This window comes from Alosa pseudoharengus, unplaced genomic scaffold (genome assembly GCF_046254945.1).
Source record: "Alosa pseudoharengus isolate Yale_2024_CS ecotype anadromous, Long Island Sound unplaced genomic scaffold, YU_APseudo_1.1 YU_APseudo_1.1_scf_1, whole genome shotgun sequence".
In the NCBI taxonomy this organism is placed as follows: Eukaryota; Metazoa; Chordata; class Actinopteri; order Clupeiformes; family Clupeidae; genus Alosa; species Alosa pseudoharengus.
Window position 1 is genome coordinate 44,273,481 of NW_027468564.1, and position 13,386 is coordinate 44,286,866.

The window sequence follows — 13,386 nt, forward strand, 5'->3', positions numbered from 1 at the left end:
CAGGCGACTAGGCTAATTAAAACAAACTAAATAAATAGGCTACTTTAAGGGCGTAGCCAGAAAATATATTAGTGCCTGTGAGATTTTTCGGTGGCATCAACCCAGTACAAGTGAGGGGCGCATATGACAGGTGGAACGCAAATGACCTGTAAATGTAAACACTATCTAGGCTACTGTATATCAGTGCTCTCAAAATGAACGTGACGCGTAATGACAATCAAAAACCGCACGTTAAAATATGCTAGCCTACTCGCAAGAATAATTCTTCAGAGGCTCCACCATATAATTCATTTTAAAACGTAGGCTAGATCTAATTAGAAAAAAAAAAAAATCCATAAAGCTATTTTAAGTTAGAATAAAAAACTTAGAATGCAGTGCCTATTTTAGAGATTGGTTTAATTGTAGGCCTAGGTCTAAATCAACACGTGAACTATAGGCTCTGTTTATTGATTAGCAAACTGTGTAACCGATTGGCCGAAGTAGCCTGAGCTATTAATACTTGGGAAAATATCCTTTGAACAGACATCAGGAACCGCGATCAGTGAGGAACAGGAGTTACCTCCACTTACTTTACTCCTAATTTGCTGTGCAAACAGTCATTTCAGGGTCTCCGATGACGCGTCCATAATGCGCGCTGGCTGCGTTTTGAGGCTAGTGCAAGACGGCGGGGCTTGGATTTAAACATGGAAATCATAGATTGCTTTTAGGAGCTTCTGAGTTGCCTTTATTTATTTAGAGAGTGAATAAACTTATGAAACAGAGAAGTATCGTCATGTAATCCATTGGTTTCAACAATGTAACTGTATTCTAAATACCAACTATTTAACTTGTAACTGTATCGGAATACAGTTACTCATAATTTGTATTCTGAATACGTAACGCCGGTACATGTAGGCCTATTCCGTTACTCCCCAACACTGATCAGTATTTATACCAGACATGAGTCTCTACACTACAGTCATGGTGACCCTCAATATTTACATCAGTCTACATTCTTTATAACCTTATTCAATCAAATGATTTGAAAGTGCATTGTTTGAAAGTGGAATACAATAAATATGCTGCCTGTATCTTTTATTTTATTATTGGTTTACAAAAGTTAGGCTACATAAAGCAATGACTTCTGGGAATTTCAAAACCGAATGCGTCTACGGGGAATTGCCGATCTAGCATGCCTTGATCCTCAGAATTTTCCCCTTATAAAAGCTAATAAACTGCCCCAAATGCACTTCGAAACATAAAAGAATGTCTGCTTAAATTCAGTGAAGGTGCTACGGTTGAAAATCTACAGTCGGAATTGACACATCTCGCCACGCACTGGGACAGCCTGAAAAAGTCTCCTCTAAACTAGTATACAGTCAAAGCGTCGGACTTTGATGATGCCGCGGAGATATAGGAAGATACAGAAATAAACCTGGTGAACAAGACATGTGCTACCTGCAAGAATTGTGATATCTGTTGCTATTTGCTTCTCCAGCAGTTAAACCTCTTTACCTGTGCCTACAACTATATAGGCTATGGTTAGCAAATGAATTCCTACTAACACTGTCATGTACTCAAGTGGCATGCAAACGGAGTTTTTTTCACTCTTAAATTCATCAATAATCGCCTAAGGACACGATTGTCACAGGATAATTTGGAGGCCTTTATGCTGATGGCGACAGAGAAAGAGGTCTGAACTTGGATGCTGATGACGTGATAGACAGGGTTGCGGAGAAGAGCAAGCTCCTTCGCACCTTGTTAACTGCATGACGTTAATTAAGACACGTTTGTAGAGCGGCTGCTCTGATGTACGCCTGTTTGAGTCGTGATTCACTCGGATCTTTCACCCGTATCTTTAAATTAACCCACGAGTCGCGAGTCTCTAGTATCATTAACTCGGATCAGTTGAGTCCTACTACAATTCAATCTAAAACGATAAACAGCGCCACACACAAACCTCTTGCAACATTAGCTAGCCTACTAGCCATCATATCTGCCAAAAATGTAACCATTTCGTAAGTAGGATAACCACAACTCCACAAATCAACTCAAGCGACTGAGTGAGCAGGCAGTCTGAGATAACTGGTTAACTTCCCGCAGAGCCGGGTTAGTCGGATCAGCCAGCCGGTTAGGCTACATGAGTACGAGTCGGCTACGGCTACGTTGTCATGAGTGGCTGTAGACGAGCGAGTAGCTCCTCCTCAAAGTGAAAAGCAATTCCACAACAAAAGCCATTCTTCACCTCTAAAATAACATTCAATGTTCTGCATGTAGCCTAGGCATACTTTAGATTTGGTGTATAGATGTGTAGCATATTAAAATGCAATTAGGTCGCGCAGACAGTCCGAAACATTGCACGCTCTTAATGGAGCTGCTTTGTATACCCGGGTTAGTCGGATCGCTGGGCCGGGCGGTTACGTTATGAGTGCGAGTCAGCCGAATCAGCCGGCGTTGTCATGAGTGGATCAGTAGACGAGCGAGTAACTCCTCGTCAAGGTGAAAAGCAAATCCACAACAAAAGCCATTCTTTCACTTCTGAAATAACATACAATGTTCTAAACGTAGGCATAGCCTACTTTTAAATGCAATTAGGTCGCGAAGACAGTACGAAACATTGCAAGCTCTGTATGGAGCTGCTCAGGCTAGCCGGGTCAGTTGGATCTGCAGGGCGGGCCGGTTACATTGTTATGAGTGCGAGTCAGCCGAATCAGCCGGCTACGTTGTCATGAGTGGATCTGTAGACGAGCGAGTAACTCCTCGTCAAGGTGAAAAGCAAATCCACAACAAAAGCCATTCTTTCACTTCTGAAATAGCATACAGTGTTCTACACGTAGGCATAGCCTACTTTTAAATGCAATTAGGTCGCGAAGACAGTCCGAAACATTGCAAGCTCTGTATGGAGCTGCTCAGGCTAGCCGGGTCAGTTGGATCTGCAGGGCGGGCCGGTTACGTTGTTATGAGTGCGAGTCAGCCGAATCAGCCGGCTACGTTGTCATGAGTGGATCTTTAGAGGAGCGAGTAACTCCTCGTCAAGGTTAAAAGAAAATCCACAACAAAAGCCATGCGTTCACTTCTGAAATAACATATATTCTGCACGCATAGCCTACTTTAAAATGCAATTAGGTCGCGAAGACAGTCTGAAACATTGCAAGCTCTGTATGGAGAGTAGGCTAGCCAGTCGGATCAGCCAAGCGGGCCGGTTACGTTGTTGTTATGAGTGCGAGTCAGCCGAATCAGCCGGCTAGTTGTCATGAGTGGATCTGTAGACGAGCAAGTAGCCTAGTTTCTACTCGTGTCAAGGTGATAATAATAATAGGCCTAATGAGAATAGTAGTAGTAGTAGTAGTAGTAGTAGTAATAATAATAATAATAATAATAATAATAATAATAATAATAATTTAGTCACTGCAGGGCATTTCTATGTTCCTGTTTCTATGTCTACATTGAAAGTCAATTGCTTAGGCTAAGACAATAAATAAACAGTCTGGCTCAAACTGCTTTCTTTCCCATGAGTGGGTGGAGGTTTTGATGCTATTATATTAGGCTATTTTATATTATATTATATTATGTTTTATTATATTATATTAGATATGATATTATATTAGTCTACCTAACATGATATATATATATATATATATATATATATATATATATATATAGCTATGATTAATAGGCTAATAATATTAGTTGCCTAGTATTAGCTGCTTATAATACCTATTAGAATAGATTCATAGTAGCCTACTATTAGTATATAGTAGTGGTAATAAACATTGTAGCAGAGTAGCATTAGACCTAGGCAAATGTTCTATTGTTAACAAAACAACAACAAATAATTAATTATTATAATATAGGCTACCCTCCCTGTCAATAAGATCAAAGTTTCTGAACATGAGCACCAAAAAGATGAACAATGTGTGGATGCACTTTGACCAGGAGACCAAAACTCTTAGGCTAAATGCAAGTACTGCAAAAACCTGGTTTCAAATCATGGAGGATCCACATCCAACATGAGAAGGCACTTAACGAAATGAAGCACCCCACTGCACTGCTTGAACGTAGGACTGAATTTCTTTGCGATTTAGCAATACTGACTCAAGTGACTCAAGTGACTCGTTCAACCCGGATCAGTTTAGTGAGTGACTCAGAATAACCCGGATCCTTAAAAGGAATCGAGTTTAACAGGCCTACTCTGATGGGTTTCCCGTTTATCAACAAAACTACATTCGCGCGCAGCCTATGCCGAGTGTAGCTCCACCCAGAGTCGTGTTAAGTGCTGGCTCCGCCCATCTTGAATGCCGTTGGTGAAGTCACTCCTCCAGTCAGCCCCAAAGCACACTGAAGGTCCAATGAAAATGTTTGTTGTCATTTGAAACTCGAATAACGGACTTTGGGAACATCGTAACACTGTCAGCAGCACATACCTTCACTTGTACAATTCACAGCAGCTTGGAGCTTCAGTTTATTCAGTAGCCTTACTACAGCATTGCATTGAGCTTAGTTCTTTCTTTAAATCCAACAGCCTTTTTAAAAGCTATTTAATCCATCTTTTATAGCAACTTATTTTATAGAATAGACTAGTATAGTGTTATGCCCATATAATTACAGTTAAGCCTATAGACTACTGTATCTAATACAGTCTATATTGAAAAAGGAACTTTTTATTTTATTTTTTATTATATTCTGTTTTCAAAAACTATATTCCACAATAAAACCCCTGTATAACACATACAGTAGGCTATAGAACGTTATTAAAGTCATTGTCCAATTTGCAAACAAATTCTTGTTTTTATTTTGTTTAACATATTACAATTCAGTACAGTATTTCAGTATTACAGTTTTTCAGTATTACTGTTTTTCAACAGTCATGGCTTTCGTGCAAAAAGAGTCAGAATTTACTTTGGGTGAAATAGAGACCATTCTGTGCGATTATGAGAAGCACAAAGACAGTATTTTGCACGAACCGCCCCTGGATCCCAAGGGGGGTGATGTGTACTTGTATCGGAATTTGAAGGGAGGTAGATCAGATATGGACTTTCGTTTTGACCAAACTACCATAACATAAAAAAATATGGTGGTAGAGTGCTGAAGCGGTACTATCACATCAGGACAGCGCAGTTTAGCAAAGGTTCGTCTCAATTCAGAAAAAATGTTTACTGTCTGCTGCAGCAAGGTGAAGATGTTAATTTGGGAAATTTGTATCTGATCCATTATTTGAGAGATGTGTCCATCTATGTGCCAATGAAGCATGGAAATGCAAAGTCAGATCGGGTGTTCATTCCCTCTAAAAAAGAGGTGTTTACAGAAATCCTGCAAAATGACCAGGGGCAGGCTCCATCGAACATCTACCGATCCACCTTGTCTGGAGCCTCCAGTGGTAATGTGGAGCACATGCCTGTTAATAGCCCACGTAACCTCAAACAGGTCCAAAACACTGTGTACGCTAGCAGAAGTAAAGACAGAATCTCACATGATGAAATGTTTAGTCTCCATGAGCTGGCATATCAGCTTCCAGGTTTTGTCTGGCACATTTCAAGTTTTCCTGACCTTCTGGTTTTTGCAGGGATGCCAGAAATGATTGATTTAGCACGCACCAATTTGGACGAAGCAATGAAATTTAACTACCCTCAAATGCTGAGTTATGACACCACATTTCAGATGGGTGATTTCTATGTTTCTGTGCTTGCGATGAGGAACACATCGCTTGTTAATGATCCTGTGTTTCCTGTTGGGTTCATGCTGCATGAACGCAAATTCATGCAGCATCATGAAATGTTCTTACAGGACATTCTGGGCAAACTTGGGATGGGAGTGAAAAAATTCAAAAGAGTGCCCATCACTGTTGACAGAGAGAAGGGAATTGTTGGGGCCTTGAAGAGGAGGTTTCCTAACATTAGCCTTGTCTTTTGCAGGAATCATGTGTTGCATGATATTGAGTACTGGGTAAAAAAGCATGGGGGAGGACGAGATGATGTAAAGGTACTCAAAGACCAAATTGAACAAATAATTGATTCGGCTGACAAAGACGAATTTGAGGCACAATGTTGCAGACTGGCGAAGGGGTGGTCCGAGGAATTTGTCAAATACTTCAACCAGCATTTGAAGGAAGATCTATTAAGCAACATGGCTTCCTTTTATACGAAACAGTTTGAAGCATTCAAATCCAAAACCCCAACAAACAACATTAGTGAGAGCATAAACAAAATGATCAAGTCTCAAAATGAGTGGAAGGAACTTCCTGTTGATGCAATGATTTTGTCATTGTATTACATGCAGTCATACTTCCTCTATGAATTTCAAAGAGCCAGATGTGGGTTGGGGAACTACACTCTAAAGCGGGGGGTCCCTGTTGCTCTGAGGGATGTGAAAATGCCCTCATTCATTCCTTTAGAGAAAATAGTGGAACGAGTCAAGTCTAGTGTTAAAGGTGAGCAATGTAGTGTTGAAACAACTGCATCAAAACCTGCATCAAAACCATTGATGTCACAGACCTCCTTAGCTAGAACTGTGGTTGAGATGGGCCTGGTGAGTCTGAATGCATCTTCAGGGGTGTTCATAGTTAAAAGTCCAACAAATGAGTCTGTCCATGTTGTTCAAAACACCTCCAGCGGCACAACATGCTCCTGTCCAAGTTCAGGGAAATGTTTCCACATCCTTGCTGTGGAAATGGCTACTGGGCTGCATTTACCCACAAAACGTACCTACAGCCTTTCTTTGATGCGGAAAAGGGGTAGAGGAAATGAAAGCAAATCTGGCAGAAAAAAACCTAGAACGAAGGACTACGATTATACAGTCAATCCGGCCCCAGATTCAGTCCTTTCCCAAGTGCAAGAACCTGAGCATCTTGATATAACAAGTGATACTGAGAACAATACCTTTGCTCCCTGGCTACATGTACAAACACCTGAGCCTAACTGGTCGTCAGTGTCTCGCAGAAGCCAGTGTCTTGCTCCCAAGATCTGGCTTGAAGGGGAGACAATTGAGCAGGCCATCGCAGGCTACATTGGTCAGGCGGCAAAAATGGACTCTGTATTATGTATGCCGACGTACATTTATCAGATGGCTGCAGTTTCGAATTTTGGCCCAATTTTGCAGTTCTGCGCAGCACAAAGGGCTCTGAATTTTGACACAATATTGATGCCCTTCAACACCGATGTTCAAGGTTCAGGCTTACACTGGGTTCTAGCATCAACCGATTTTAGGGATCGGGACATTTCCATCTACAATTCCATCCACAGCTCTAAAACGGCAAACACTGCCTGTTCAACACTTCTCAAAGTTGTGGCCTGTATTTTCACGGCTGCTGGAGAAGATTTTAAGGTATCTGATTGGACTGTTACAGACGTCATAAGTGTCCCACAACAAAGTAATGGATATGACTGTGGTGTTTTTACTGTTCTCTATGCCTGTGCAATCATCAGGAATGATCAATTAGGGCCAGTGGACAGCCACAAAGCCAGACTATGGATCCACTCTCGTAGAAAAGTACATGCCAGGGAAAATCAGACGTTCAGGCCTCTCTCAAAAAAAACTTCTATGTCATAGGAGAAAGGTGCAGTCGTATGATGCGGAGACTAAGGCTGTAGAACTTAGGGAGAGAGACTACAAGTCCACCTGGAAAAGGCTACAGTTGGATAATGCTAACTCCAAGAACTGGACCCTGTGCTACTCAGCCAAATGCAAGGGTGATCCAGAATATAGAGATGAGTACATTTTGTGTGTAATTTGTAGGCGGTGGTTTCACGTGAAGTGTATGGCAGAAGATCGTGTAGCCATCGCCTGCACTGATTACCACAAATGTGTTATGTGCTCCAACTGAACTCAACCTAGGCATTTTCACCTAAAAAGCTGTGAGGGTCTTCCAGGCATTCATCGTCTTCGTCTTCCAGGGAATCATTGCCTTTTCTTGTTTGTTGACTGAAGTCAAGTCTGAGGGATAAAGCAAGAGACTGTTACAATTAAAAAAAAAAAAAAAATAGCAGTTTGTATTATAGTTTTAGTTGTTTACTTTTTAGCTAGGTTCAACTAGACCTCGACACACATGCTCTTTTAGTTTTTCCCCTATTCCCTAAAGCCAGAGGGGCCAGAATTTTTTTTGGTTACAACTCAGCCAGTTTTGCATATGGCAGGCAAGTTTGAGTGACTTCCATCCTTACACTACAACTTTGCATCTTGCAGGGTTGGTAAACCCAGAGTAGCGTCTGGCGTCTGGGTAGGGCACTTGCGTCTGGCAGTGCTAGCAAGCCAATGGTTGTGTAAACGGTGTAAATAGTTCATTTATCTATCTATCTATCTACCGTGTGCTTGGTCAGCACGGTTTCCACCCGGTTTGTCTTACAAATACTTTTCCCTTATTCCCTAAAGCCAGAGGGGCCAGGATTTTTTCTTTTTTTGGTTACAACTCAGCCAGTTTTGCATATGGCGGGCAAGTTTGAGTGACTTCCATCCTTACACTACAACTTTGCATCTTGCAGGGTTGGTAAACCCAGGGTAGCGTCTGGCGTCTGGGTAGGGCACTTGCGTCTGGCAGTGCTAGCAAGCCAATGGTTGTGTAAATGGTGTAAATAGTTCATTTATCTATCTATCTATCTATCTATCTATCTACTTATCTATCTACCATGTGCTTGGTCAGCACGGTTTCCACCCAGTTTGTCTTATAAATACTTTTCCCTTATACCCTAAAGCCAGAGGGGCCAGGACTTTTAATTTTTTTTGGTTACAACTCAGCCAGTTTTGCATCTGGCGGGCAAGTTTGAGTGACTTCCATCCTTCCACTACAACTTTGCATCTTGCAGGGTTGGTAGCTTCTGGTGTCTGGGTAGGCCACTTGTGCCTGGCAGTGCTAACAAGCCAATGGTGTAAATAGTTAATCTATCTATCTATCTATCTATCTATCTATCTATCTATCTATGTACCGTATGCTCATACTACAAACATTCATTACAAAACCATACAACACTGCCAGTTGCCCTTTGAAAATAATAATAATAAAAAATAGTTAATGACTTAAGCAGGTCCTAGGTCCTTCAATTTTCCCATGGGGATCAATAAAGTATCTATCTATCTATCTAGGTCCTAGTCTTGAAATAGTTGGTAATTTATTCAGAATGTCCATAGCACAATCTCACTATAATAACAGAGCCATGGGGTGATTTGAAGAAAGAGGACAGATGTGGACTAATTTGTAAGACCATGATTAGTTATTAAATGGCATTGGTTAGTGAACTTATCCGCCTGCCAAAGAAGAGAGAGAATGAGAGGAGAGGAAAGAGAGAGAGGAGAGGAAAGAGAGAAAGAAAGAAGGGTGAGAAAGGAGTAAAGAATATAGGAGAGATGATGAACAGAACGATGGTATCTGATGCAGAAACCTCATCATTGAGCCTATAAGCCACAATTAACTTCACTCATTTTTCTTGTAACTACACCAGAGATTGCCTATAGTCTATATGGACATAGGCTACAGAAGGCCATAAATTAAAAAAAGATTTCACACTGACAGCCAGGGTAGGAATTTCACGGCGGCCACGAAGGCCATGGCCGTCGTAGCCCCTTGTGTTGGCCGTGAGTTTCTTAAAGCTGAGCTGTGCTTAAATTGTTCAATACATGATTTCATAACAGGCCAAATATAAAATAAATGTTAAATATAGCCTAGATATCTGAAAATATTAGATGATCAGATGATTTAGTTATATATAATATGTCATGTTTTATGTTTTTGTAATGTTTCATACAGTGATGCAGGTCTACTGCAGTGAATACAACTTTGATCATTTTTATAGCATACTACTGTATAGTTAACTTTGGCCTTGGTGCCCTGACATGTGGCCTTTGTGCCCCCCACCAAATATGCCCAACTGAAGGCCAAGTGGCCTTGCCCCTAAAATGGTGAAATTCCAAGCCTGCTGACAGCCTACTGTACTAGCAAAGATGAATATTGGCCTGAACATTGACTACAACACATGCCACCTACGATATCCTATATCTGCCATAGCTCCAGATCAGTAGCCTAGTTGGCTAATAATATATATATATATATATACATATATATATATATATATATATATATATATATATATATATATATATATATATATATATGTATGTATGTAGCCTAGGCCTAATGGTTAAATAGCCTAGCTGGCTAAAACCTCATACCTATAAACATCACATAAATAAAGTTTATAAGACTATAGGCCTTATTAAAGTGAATATCTACTTACCAGTTAGTCCAAACGTGTAGCCGACTGACCATCAATTGGCAATCATCATCTGAGGTAAAATGGCAGCAAAAAAGAGGGGACTTCTAGTCCATCTGAATGCTCATTCCCGCCACTAAACAAGGGCGGGAAATGCTCCCGGTGCACATTTGCGCACGTCAAAGGCCGCAATCAGACAGGACTTGGTTTTTGCAGTGAGGTGCGCCTTTTTAAGTTGTTTATATCCCCATGAGAACCAAGAAAAAAATGTCCACAAATGTCTTTATTGTTGAGATTTCCTATCTATTTAGGGTAAAAAAACATCTAACAAATATTTGGAAATTTGTTAATAGCTGTCATTCTCTCTCCTGCGGAAACACAAATGTGTTAGGCCTATGTGCCAAGTAGCCTATACTGCGTAATTCTGCTTCATAAAGTTGAACAAATAGAATTGGTTATTTCACAGAAAAAAATAAATAGACAGTTTATGGTCTACAGTGCAGAGTTGGGTACAAACAGGGACAGTTCTCTACTAGTAGCTGAGTAGCCTGATGCAGGTGCGCATGTAGATATACGGCAGAACACTATGCAAGCGCCAATGAATCGTGCTCTTACGACAACCACGCTGTTACCTTACCATAATAATTAGACTTTGGGTTCGATTTTTTTACAGTCTTAAGTGGTTATGATAAGCAATATAACATAGAAGAGAGTGGTGATCACTGAGCGTTGTTGAGGTACATTGGTTCACGTTAAGCTTTTTTCTTTGAATATAGGCCTCAATGAAGCAGCAACGCTTAATGTCAAATAATGTCCATAATAATTGGACTTTGGGTTTGATATTTTGACAGTTTTATGTGCTTATTAGGAGCAAAATGAGAGAGAAATTCGGAGATCATTGATCGTTGTATAGGTGCATTAAATCATGTTAAGCCTTTTCTTATAGCCAGCAGGCCTATGAAATACTTAATGTCAGATAACGTCCATAATAATTGGACTTTGGTTTCGATTTTTTGGTAGTTTCATGTGCTTATGAGGAGCAATATATGACAGAAATTTGGTGATCGCTGAACGTTGTTTAGGTATATTGATCCACGTTAAGCTTTTTCCTTATAGGCCTCAATGAAGCACCAACGCTTAATGTCAGATAACGTCCATAATAATTGGACTTTGGGTTCGATTTTTTTACAGTCTTAAGTGGATATGATAAGCAATATATGAGAGAAATTGGGTGATCACTGAGCGTTGTTTAGGTACATTGAATCATGTTAAGCTTTTTTCTTTTAATATAGGCCTCAATGAAGCAGCAACGCTTAATGTCAGATAACGTCCATAATAATTGGACTTTGGGTTCGATTTTTTTTACAGTCTTAAGTGGTTATGATAAGCAATATAAGAGAGAAATTTGGTGATCACTGAGCGTCGTTTAGGTACATTGGTTCACGTTAAGCTTTTTTCTTTTAATATAGGCCTCAATGAAGCAGCAACGCTTAATGTCAGATAACGTCCATAATAATTGGACTTTGGTTTCGACTTTTTGATAGTTTCATGCGCTTATAAGGGGCAATATATGAGAGAAATTTGGTGATCGCTGAACGTTGTTTAGGTATATTGATCCACGTTAAGCTTTTTCCTTATAGGCCTCAATGAAGCAGCAACGCTTAATGTCAAATAATGTCCATAATAATTGGACTTTGGGTTTGATATTTTGACAGTTTTATGTGCTTATTAGGAGCAAAATGAGAGAGAAATTCGGAGATCATTGATCGTTGTATAGGTGCATTAAATCACGTTAAGCCTTTTCTTATAGCCAGCAGGCCTATGAAATACTTAATGTCAGATAACGTCCATAATAATTGGACTTTGGTTTCGATTTTTTGGTAGTTTCATGTGCTTATGAGGAGCAATATATGACAGAAATTTGGTGATCGCTGAACGTTGTTTAGGTATATTTATCCACGTTAAGCTTTTTCCTTTCAATAGGCCTCAATGAAGCAGCAACGCTTAATGTCAGATAACGTCCATAATAATTGGACTTTGGGTTTGATTTTTTTTACAGTCTTAAGTGGTTATGATAAGCAATATAAGAGAGACATTTGGTGATCACTGAGCGTTGTTTAGGTACATTGGTTCACGTTAAGCTTTTTTCTCTTAATAGGCCTATAGGCCTCAATGAAGCAGCAATGCTTAATGTCAGATAACGTCCATAATAATTGGACTTTGGGTTCGATTTTTTTTAGTCTTAAGTGGTTATGATAAGCAATATATGAGAGAAATTTGGTGATCACTGAGCGTTGTTTATGTAGCCTACATTGAATCACGTTAAGCTTTTTTCTTTTAATATAGGCCTTAATGAAGCAGCAAACGCTTAATGTCAGATAACGTCCATAATAATTGGACTTTGGTTTCGATTTTTTGATAGTTTCATGTGCTTATGAGGAGCAATATATGACAGAAATTTGGTGATCGCTGAATGTTGTTTAGGTATATTGATCCACGTTAAGCTTTTTCCTTTCAATAGGCCTTAATGAAGCAGAAACGCTTAATGTTAGATAACGTCCATAATAATTGGACTTTGGGTTCGATATTTGTATAGTTTTAAGTGGTTATGATGAACAATATGAGAGAGAAATTTGGTGATCACTGAGCGTTGTTTAGGTACATTGAATCACGTTAAGCCTTTTTCTCGCCATAGGCGTCAATGAAGAAGAAAACGTTAACGTGAGATATCTTCTATAATCGTTGGATTTCGGTTTAGTTTTTTTGACAGACTTAAGTGTTCATGACAACATATGGCCATGCGAAATTTGGTGATGATTCATCGTTGTTTTCCTACCTTAAGCCACGTTAAGCTTTTTCACGTTAAGCGTTTTAGAATGTCCCGTGGGGGCAGACGCTTGGTGCCACAACGTTATAAACTTGACTTAAATAGTCGGCTGCTGTAAGCTACAATCGTAATTTTTTATATACCCCTGGTCCCCTGTTGTCTCAATGATAATAACATCTCATTTCAGGCTATATTTCAGAGTGTGCCGTTCATTTGCATTAACATCGTATTTTGTCATTTTTGGCGAAGACATGCATTCCTTTAGGGAAATTGAACATATTGAACATTCTCTAACCATCGTGATTTCGAATTGGTGCAGTTTTCAGCAGAAAAACTCATTTTGTTCTTTTCATGGAGAGCACTGCTCTATGCTGTTCTATGGTG

At 39.8% G+C, this 13,386-nt stretch overlaps 1 protein-coding gene across 5 annotated transcripts in view; it reads left to right on the forward strand.

Moving 5' to 3' along the window:
- LOC143129880 (cytochrome P450 3A27-like) overlaps positions 1-13,386 on the forward strand; it is a 44,976-nt gene that overhangs the window by 14,684 nt on the left and 16,906 nt on the right. The window lies entirely within an intron of this gene.